At 42.8% G+C, this 9,271-nt stretch overlaps 2 pseudogenes; both read left to right on the top strand.

The window, feature by feature from the left end:
* Positions 1-1,824: 1,824 nt before the first annotated feature.
* Positions 1,825-2,497, top strand: LOC103602355 (annotated as a pseudogene).
* A 4,632-nt stretch (positions 2,498-7,129) lies between these two features.
* On the top strand, positions 7,130-8,055 carry LOC103602354 (annotated as a pseudogene).
* Positions 8,056-9,271: the final 1,216 nt, after the last annotated feature.

Here is a 9,271-nt window from a genome sequence, read left to right as displayed (position 1 = left end):
TCAGGCAGCTTCACTTCTGTGAATTTCCTGGTCTCAGTTGATGCTCTAGCTCTCGCTGGCTGGTATTCCACTCTGATAGCTCCACAAGTCTTGGGTATCCATGGAGGTCCCACTCTCACAGCTCCACTAGGCATGATGCTGATGGGGTTTCTCTGCTGCAACTCTGACCCCACGTTTCTGCTTGGCATTACTCTAGCAAAGGCTGGTTGTGGTGACATGGCCCCTGTGACAGATCTCTTCCTGGGTCCCCAGACTTTTCCATCCATCCTTTGAAATCAGGGTGGAGGTGCCCAAGCCTCCACAGCTCTGGCATTCAGCCAGCCTGAAGACAACACCGCGTGGATGCCACCAAGGCTCCCGGCTTGTATCTTGCAAAGCTGCAGGTCCAGCCACACCTGGGACCAATTTAGTCATGGCTGGAGCAGCCAAAGCAGCTGGCATGCTGGTGCTGGAAGCAGCTTCCTGAGGTGGCCTTGGGCAGTGAGCTCATGGAGGGTACCTCAGGCCTAGTTCCCCAAGACCATTTTGTCTCCTCAGGCCTTTGGGCCTGAAATGGAAGGGCTGGCCCCAGAGGCTTCTGCAATGCCTTGAGTCTTTTTCCCTTCTCTTAATAATCCCTTTTTTTGCACTAATCTTCTTTGCACCATTGGATTTTTCTTCTGAAAACGTTCTCTGCTTCTCCACCACATGTCCAGGCTGCAAATTTTCTAAATCTTTACACTCTGCTCGCCTTTTAAATTCTGGCTTTACATCATGCCTTTTCTGCCATAACTCAGCATAGGCTGTTGCAAGTAGCCATGTAGCTTCCTTAATGCTTTGCTGCTTAGAAATTTCTTCCACCAAATACTCTGGTTCACAACTCCTAAGTCCCAACTTTCACAAAGTCCTAGGGCATGGACACAATGCAGCCAAGTTCCTTGCCAGTTCATAGCAAGGTTGATCTTTGCTCCAGTTTCTAATAAGTCCCTTCTCATTTATATCAGAGTCCATATTTCCATAAGCATTCTGGTCTCCACCATTTAACCAATCTCTAGAACATTCCAAACTTTCCCTTGTCATTTTGTCTTCTTCTGAGTCATCCAAACTCCTCCAACATTTGCCTAACACCCAGTTTCAAAGCCACTTTCACGTTTTTCAAGTATTTGTTATAAGCAACATGCCACTTCTCTGGTACCAATTTTCTGTATTAGTCCATTTTTGTGTTGCTATAACAGAATTTCTGAAACTAGGTAATTTATAAAGAAAACAGGTTTATTTGGCTCATGATTCTCAGTTGCATCTGGTGCAGGCCTCAGGCTGCTTCTACTCATGGCAGAGAGTGGCAGGTAGCAGACGGGTACAAGCAGACCACACAAGGAGAAGAAGCAAGAGAGAAAGAGAGATGGGAGGTGCCAGGGTCTTTTAAACAACCAGCTCTCACAGGAACTAATAAAGCGAGAACTCACTACCCCCACAGAGAGCATTAATCCTTTCATAAGGAATCCACCCCCATGATTCAAACAGCTCCCAAACTGCCACATTGGGGATCAGATTTCCATGAGAAAGAGAGATGGGAGGTGCCAGGGTCTTTTAAACAACCAGCTCTCACAGGAACTAATGAAGGGAGAACTCACTACCCCCACAGAGGGCATTAATCCTTTCATAAGGGATCCACCCCCATGATTCAAACAGCTCCCAAACTGCTACATTGGGGATCAGATTTCCATGTAAGTTTTGAGAGGACAATACATCCAAAGTCTATTACTGGGCGACCAGGCTTCTATGAAACATGGTGGTTGGCTGGGACCATAACACAAGCATGACTATATGAAGGTTTTCCTGAAGATGAGGTGGCTGAATCAGAAAAAAACCTTAAAGCTGGTGAGACTCAGATGCCTTTTCAAAGATCCCTGACACTGGAGACTTCAGCCAGTGGGGGTACAGTTTCTGTTATAGTATTTACCACTATGGATTTATTAACCATAAACTGGAATTGCATATACTGGAATTTTCAGTATATCAAGATACATGAATGAAATATGAATATGGAGTATACGAGGATTTTTATAGCAAATTGAGAATCAATATTGATATTACCATTGCCATGAAGTGTCAGTGTGTTGGAGCAGATGTATTGGATTTAGCAGAAATAATGGCTGCAGCTACAGATAGTCTAGTTTATGAACCAGCAATATTTGATCTTTCACCACAACAAAAAGAGTGGCAGAGGATGCTGCAGCTGATGGAGAGTTGGCTGCAAGATGAGCACTCACTTCATGATGTGATTTTTAAAACTGCATCAACAGCACTTCCACCAAGGGCAGATGATGCATTGCAATTTCCAGATGCACGCAAAATTTATGGTCATCTGTATGTCAATAAGGTAGCAGGAAATTTTCACATAACTGTGGACAAGGCAATTCCACATCCCCGAGGTCATGCACATTTGGCAGTAATTGTTAATCATGACTTTAAAACCATGCTGCAGGCAGCCATGGAGTCTCTGAGATATTTATGAAATACGATCTCAGTTCTCTTATGGTGACAGTTACCGAGGAGCACATGCCATTCTAGCAGATTTTTAAGACTGTGATACCCATTGGAGGAATCTTTTCAACAATAGGCTTGTTACATGGAATTGGAAAATGTATAGTCGAAATAATTTGCTGTCGTTTCAGACTTGGATCCTATAAGCCCATCGATTGTCCCCTTTGAGAATGGCCATGCAGATAATCACTTACCTCTTTTAGTAGATAATGCACATTAGCACCTCCTGAGTGAAGGAGAAAAACTTTTTCCCTGAGACATAAAATCTTTTTCAATAATAAAATATTGTGCAATATATTCAAAGAAAAAATATGAATGAGAAGCAGGAGACAAACTTATTTTAAAAAAGAAAAAAAAAAGGAAAGAAAAACCCAAACTGAAATCCTATGTATGTTGTGTCTGTTACAAATGTAGAAGAAATTATGCGGCTAATCAGTGAATAAGCCCAACTGGAGTATTGCTTTGAAGATGACTCCTCCTTATATTTGCACAGCAAATGGGCAGTACTGAAATCAGACCACATGGAAAAAGGCACAGATAAGTGCAAATGTTTGCATCCTTTTGTTTTTAAAAAACATGATGTCAGAATAAAATACATAAAAAATATGAAAAACCAAACAAACAAAAAAACACAAAAGAGTGTTTCATACTTGGAAATGACACTCCGAGGAGTATCAGAACTAAATGGTTAATTCCAACTAGAAGCTAAGGTGTCAGATTAAAGTTAAAGGACAAGGGAGCAGCCCAGGACACCACTGCTCAGTGCCTCCCCTGGGTGAGAAAATCAGTTGGCTCCCTCCAAATGTTCCCTAGTTGTTGGTCAAGGGAGAGTAGCCAGATGGAGGGTTTCACTCCTAATTGCATTACTTTTTAAAAAGCATGTTAGTACAAGATCCGCTCAATGTACAAGGAAGGAAGGATTTTATTGTAACACAATACGAAATATTCAATGATAGGGTTTCAGGTTGCCACTGACCTTTAAGAAACTACTATTTGTGTAGTTTCCAAAGATAAATAGCCACAATTACCTGAAAAAGTTATTTTAAAATACTGGTTTTTACACCTGCATATTTATGTGAGGCTGGGTTTTTTTGTACACACTTCAACCTAAATAACAGATTGTGTGCAGAAGCAGATATAAAAAATCCAGCAATTTTTCATTGATACAGAAAAAGACTTGCCAAAATGTAAAATGATCCACTCTTCTCATTACATTGTTTTACTTAGGAAAATGGTTATTTTTCATAAAAAAATATATTATTTCCATTACCATGTAATGGGTCATTAATAGTATTCTAAATAAATTAATATTTTTAGAAATACTGTTAGAAATTACTTAGAAAAATACCTCTAATATGGTAAAAAGTGATAGATATCCATACAAATAAAGTATCTTTGGGATCACTGCTAATTTCTGAGTGCATAGAGAAACTGAAACCAAAAAGTTACCAGAAAGAACTGGCGACTAAGCTGTAATACCCTTGGCCAGGACTCAGAGAAACAATGTGACAAAGAGAGCTCCACGCAGGAAGAGCGGTGTCAGGGCTAGGTTCCAGGTCCCTGGGCGTGGCTCTCGAGGTCTGAGGCCCAAGGCTGGTGTCTGGATGAAGAAGACAATTATCAAGGATCCCCCGTGAAACTGGAGTTTCACTTCTCCCTCTGCCTGTACACTCATGATGTGACCCCAGTCCTCACTCCCACTGGGTGTCCGGATTCTAGAAAAGCCAATCGACGTGAAAATGAATCAAAATGAAACGGGTTATAATGTTCTAAATGAATTAAATATTTTTAAAACAGGTTTAATTTCTAATATGGTAAATACTGACAGATATAACCCACATAAAAAATTACCTTTGGGGTCCTCACTAATTCGAAAGAGCATATAGAGATCCCGAAACCAAAACGTTTGAAAAGCGCTGACTTAGCTCCTGGGCCAGGATTCAGCGAGACCCTGTGACAGAGAACGATCGATAGGTGCAGAAGGACAGCGGTCAGGACAAGGTCCCAGGTCCAGGGTAAGGCTCTCAGGTCTGAGGCCCGAGGGTGGTGTCTGGCAGGGAAGCCGAGCACTGGGGATCCCCGTGTCCCCGGACTTTCACTTCTCCCTCTCACAACCTGTGTCGGGTCCTTCTGCCCGGACACTNGCCAATAAAAACAAAAAATGAGGAAAAAACCCTACAACCTTATCAAAACCAAGAGTGTTTCGGATATATGGGAAGCCGGGTGCACTAGTCCGTTTCTGTTACTTATAACAAAACACACGAAACTGGGTAATTTATAAAGAAAACGAAATCTATTGGTTACAGTTGCTGAGGCTGACAAGTCCAAAGTCCAAGGAACACATCTGGTGGCGGCAACAGTGACCCAGGTGTCTCACATTGCAAGATGGTGGAAGCAGAGAGAGAAAGAGTATCACATTGAAGAAAATGGCAGAGCAGAGAAAGCAAGAGATCAACCTTCTCATTCATTCTCCTTTTAAAATCCCCAGAACCACACCCCTGACCACCATTATTAATCCATTCACTACAGCATAGTCCTACAATCTAATCACCTCTTCATGGCTCCACCTTTCAATTACCATAATAGGATTTCCCACCCTCTTAATAGTCACAGTGGGGACCAAGTTTCTAGTATGTAAAACTCGGGGGACACAATTCAAGCTTTTGAATTTTGGGGGAACATAATTCAACCCACTACATTCTGCCCCTGATCCCCCAAAACTCATGTCCTTTTCATATGCAAATACATTCATTTAATCTCCAAAGTCTTGTTTCAACTCAAAAGTCCAAAGTTCAAAGTCCCATCTGTGAAATCAAAAAGAAGTTATCTACTTCCAAGATACAGTGGTGGGACAAACATACAGTACATATTCCCATTCCAAAAGGGAGAAATAGGCCAAAAGAAAGGGGTAGTAGGTCCCAAACAAGAATGAAACCCAGCAGGGCAGGTGTTAAATCTCAAAACTGGCACATCATGTACCTTGACTTCATGTTCGATGTCCTCTGCTCACTGGTGTGAGGGTTGGGTCCTTAAGTCCTCAGGCAGCTTCACGTCTATGAATTTCCTGGTCTCAGTTGATGCTTTAGCTCTTGCAGGCTGGTATTCCACTCTGGTAGCTCCACAAGTCTTGGGTATCCATGGAGGTCCCACTCTCACAGCTCCACTAGGCATGATGCTGATAGGGTTTCTCTGCTGCAACTCTGACCCCACGTTTCTGCTTGGCATTACTCTAGCAAAGGCTGGTTATGGTGACTTGGCCCCTGTGACAGATCTCTTCCTGGGTCCCCAGACTTTTCCATCCATCCTTTGAAATTGGGGTGGAGGCGTCCAAACCTCCACAGCTCTGACATTCAGCCAGCCTGAAGACAACACCACGTGGATGCCACCAAGGCTCCCGGCTTGTATTTTGCAAAGCTGCAGGTCCAGCCACACCTGGGACCAATTTAGTCATGGCTGGAGCAGCCAAAGCAGCTGGCATGCTGGTGCTGGAAGCAGCTTCCTGAGGTGGCCCTGGGCAGTGAGCCCATGGAGGGCACCTCAGGCCTGTTCCCAAGACCATTTTGTCTCCTCAGGCCTTTAGACCTGAAATGGAAGGGCTGGCCCCAGAGGCTTCTGCAATGCCTTCTGTCTTTTTCTCTTCTCTTAATAATCCCTTTTTTTTTTCCTTTTTGTCTGTTTTCATGACCGGTAACGGGATCTCAACCCTCAGTGTCGTGCCCGTACCGCGACCAGCAACGGGATCGCAACCCTCGGTGTCGCACCCGCACCACGCTCAACCAGTGAGCGGACCGGTCTCTATATGGGATCCGAACCCTCGGCGGGAGCGCCACCACGCTCCAAAGCGCCGCACTCTACTGAGTGCGCCACCGGGCCGGCCAATAATCCCTTTTTTTTTTGCACTAATCTTCTTAGCACCATTGGATTTTTCTTCTGAAAATGTTCTCTGCTTCTCCACCACATGTCCAGGCTGCAAATTTTCTAAATCTTTACACTCTGCTCGCCTTTTAAATTCTGGCTTTACATCATGCCTTTTCTGCCATAACTCAGTGTAGGCTGTGGCAAGTAGCCATGCAGCTTCCTTAATGCTTTGCTGCTTAGAAATTTCTTCCACCAAATACTCTGGTTCACAACTCCTAAGTCTCAACTTCCACAAAGTCGTAAGGCATGGAAACAATGCAGCCAAGTTCCTTGCCAGTTCATAGCAAGGTTGATCTTTGCTCCAGTTTCTAGTAAGTCCCTTCTCATTTATATCAGAGTCCATATTTCCATAAGCATTCTGGTCACCACCATTTAACCAATCTCTAGAACATTCCAAACTTTCCCTCGTCTTTTGTCTTCTTCTGAGTCCTCCAAACTCCTCCAACATTTGCCTAACACCCAGTTGCAAAGCTACTTTCACATTTTCAAGTATTTGTTATAAGCAACATGCCACTTCTCTAGTACTAATTTTCTGTATTAGTCCATTTTTGTGTTGCTATAACAATATCTGAAACTAGGTAATTTATAAAGAAAATAGGTTTATTTGGCTCATGATTCTGAGACAGCTGCATCTGGTGCAGGCCACAGGCTGCTTCTACTCATGGCAGAGAGTGGCAGGTAGCAGATGGGTACAAGCAGATCACACAAGGGGAAGAAGCAAGAGAGAAAGAGAGATGGGAGGTGCCAGGGTCTTTTAAACAACCAGCTCTCACAGGAACTAATGAAGGGAGAACTCACTACCCCCACAGAGGGCATTAATCCTTTCATAAGGGATCCACCCCCATGATTCAAACAGCTCCCAAACTGCTACATTGGGGATCAGATTTCCACGTAAGTTTTGAGAGGACAATACATCCAAAGTCTATTACTGGGCGACCAGGCTTCTATGAAACATGGTGGTTGGCTGGGACCATAACACAAGCATGACTATATGAAGGTTTTCCTGAAGATGAGGTGGCTGAATCAGAAAAAAACCTTAAAGCTGGTGAGACTCAGATGCCTTTTCAAAGATCCTGACAATGTAGAGACTTCAGCCAGTGGGGATACAGTTTCTGTTATAGTATTTACCACTATGGATTTATTAACCATATACTGGAATTCCATATACTGGAATTTTCAGTATATCAAGATACATGGATGAAATATGAATATGGAGTACACAAGGATTTTTATAGCAAATTGAGAATCAATACAGATATTACCATTGCCATGAAGTGTCAGTGTGTTGGAGCAGATTTAGCAGAAATAATGGCTGCAGCTACAGATGGTCTAGTTTATGAACCAGCAATATTTGATCTTTCACCACAACAAAAAGAGTGGCAGAGGATGCTGCAGCTGATGTAGAGTAGGCTGCAAGAAGAGCACTCACTTCATGATGTGATTTTTAAAACTGCATCAACAGCACTTCCACCAAGGGCAGATGATGCATCGCAATTTCCAGATGCATGCAAAATTTATGGTCATCTGTATGTCAATAAGGTAGCAGGAAATTTCCACATAACTGTGGACAAGGAATCCCCGAGGTCATGCACATTTGGCAGTAATTGTTAATCATGACTTTAAAACCATGCTGCAGGCAGCCATGGAGTCTCTGAGATATTTATGAAATACGATCTCAGTTCTCTTATGGTGACAGTTACCGAGGAGCACATGCCATTCTGGCAGTTTTTTGTAAGACTCTGTGGTATTCAGCAGATTTTTAAGACTGTGATACCCATTGGAGGAATCTTTTCAACAACAGACTTGTTACATGGAATTGGAAAATGTATAGTAGAAATAATTTGCTGTCGTTTCAGACTTGGATCCTATAAGCCCATCAATTGTCCCCTTTGAGAATGGCCATGCAGATAATCACTTACCTTTTTTATTTATTTATTTTTTTTTCCGTGTGTGTTTTTACGTGACTGGCAACGGATCGCAACCCTCAGTGTCGCGCCCGTACCGGGACCAGCAACGGGATCGCAACCCTCGGTGTTGCTCTCGCACCTCTGAGCAGCCGGTCTGTACGTGGGATCCGAACCCTTGGCGGGAGCGCCACCACACTTCCCAAGCGGCGCACTGTAGCAGTGCGCCACCGGCCGGCCCAATCACTTACCTTTTTTAGTAGATAATGCACATTAGCACCTTCTGAGTGAAGGAGAAAAACTTTTTCCCTGAGACATAAAATCTTTTTCAATAATAAAATATTGTGCAATATATTCAAAGAAAAAATATGAATAAGAAGCAGGAAACACACTTATTTAAAAAAAAGAAAAAAAAGGAAAGAAAAACCCAAACTGAAATCCTATGTATGCTGTGTCTGTTAAAAATGTAGAAGAAATTATGCAGCTAATCAATGAATAAGCCCAACTGGAGTATTGCACAGCAAATGGGCAGTACTGAAATCAGACCACATGGAAAAAGGCACGGATAAGTGCAAATGTTTGCATCCTTTTGTTTTTAAAAAAACATGATGTCAGAATAAAATATATAAAAAATATGGAAAACGAACCAAACAAAAAAACACAAAAGGGTGTTTCACGCTTGGAAATGACACTCCGAGGAGTATCAGAACTAAATGGTTAATTCCAACTAGAAGCTAAGGTGTCAGATTAAAGTTAAAGGACAAGGGAGCAGCCCAGGACACCAATGCTCAGTGCCTCTCCTGGGTGAGAAAATCAGTTGGCTCCCTCCAAATGTTCCCTAGTTGTTGATCAAGGGAGAGTGGCCAGATGGAGGGTTTCGCTCCTAATTGCATTACTTTTTTTTTTTTTTTTTTTTTTTTTTT

This window comes from Galeopterus variegatus, unplaced genomic scaffold (genome assembly GCF_000696425.1).
Source record: "Galeopterus variegatus unplaced genomic scaffold, G_variegatus-3.0.2 Scaffold4105, whole genome shotgun sequence".
NCBI lineage: Eukaryota > Metazoa > Chordata > Mammalia > Dermoptera > Cynocephalidae > Galeopterus > Galeopterus variegatus.
This window is presented reverse-complemented; position numbering and strand designations above follow the sequence as displayed.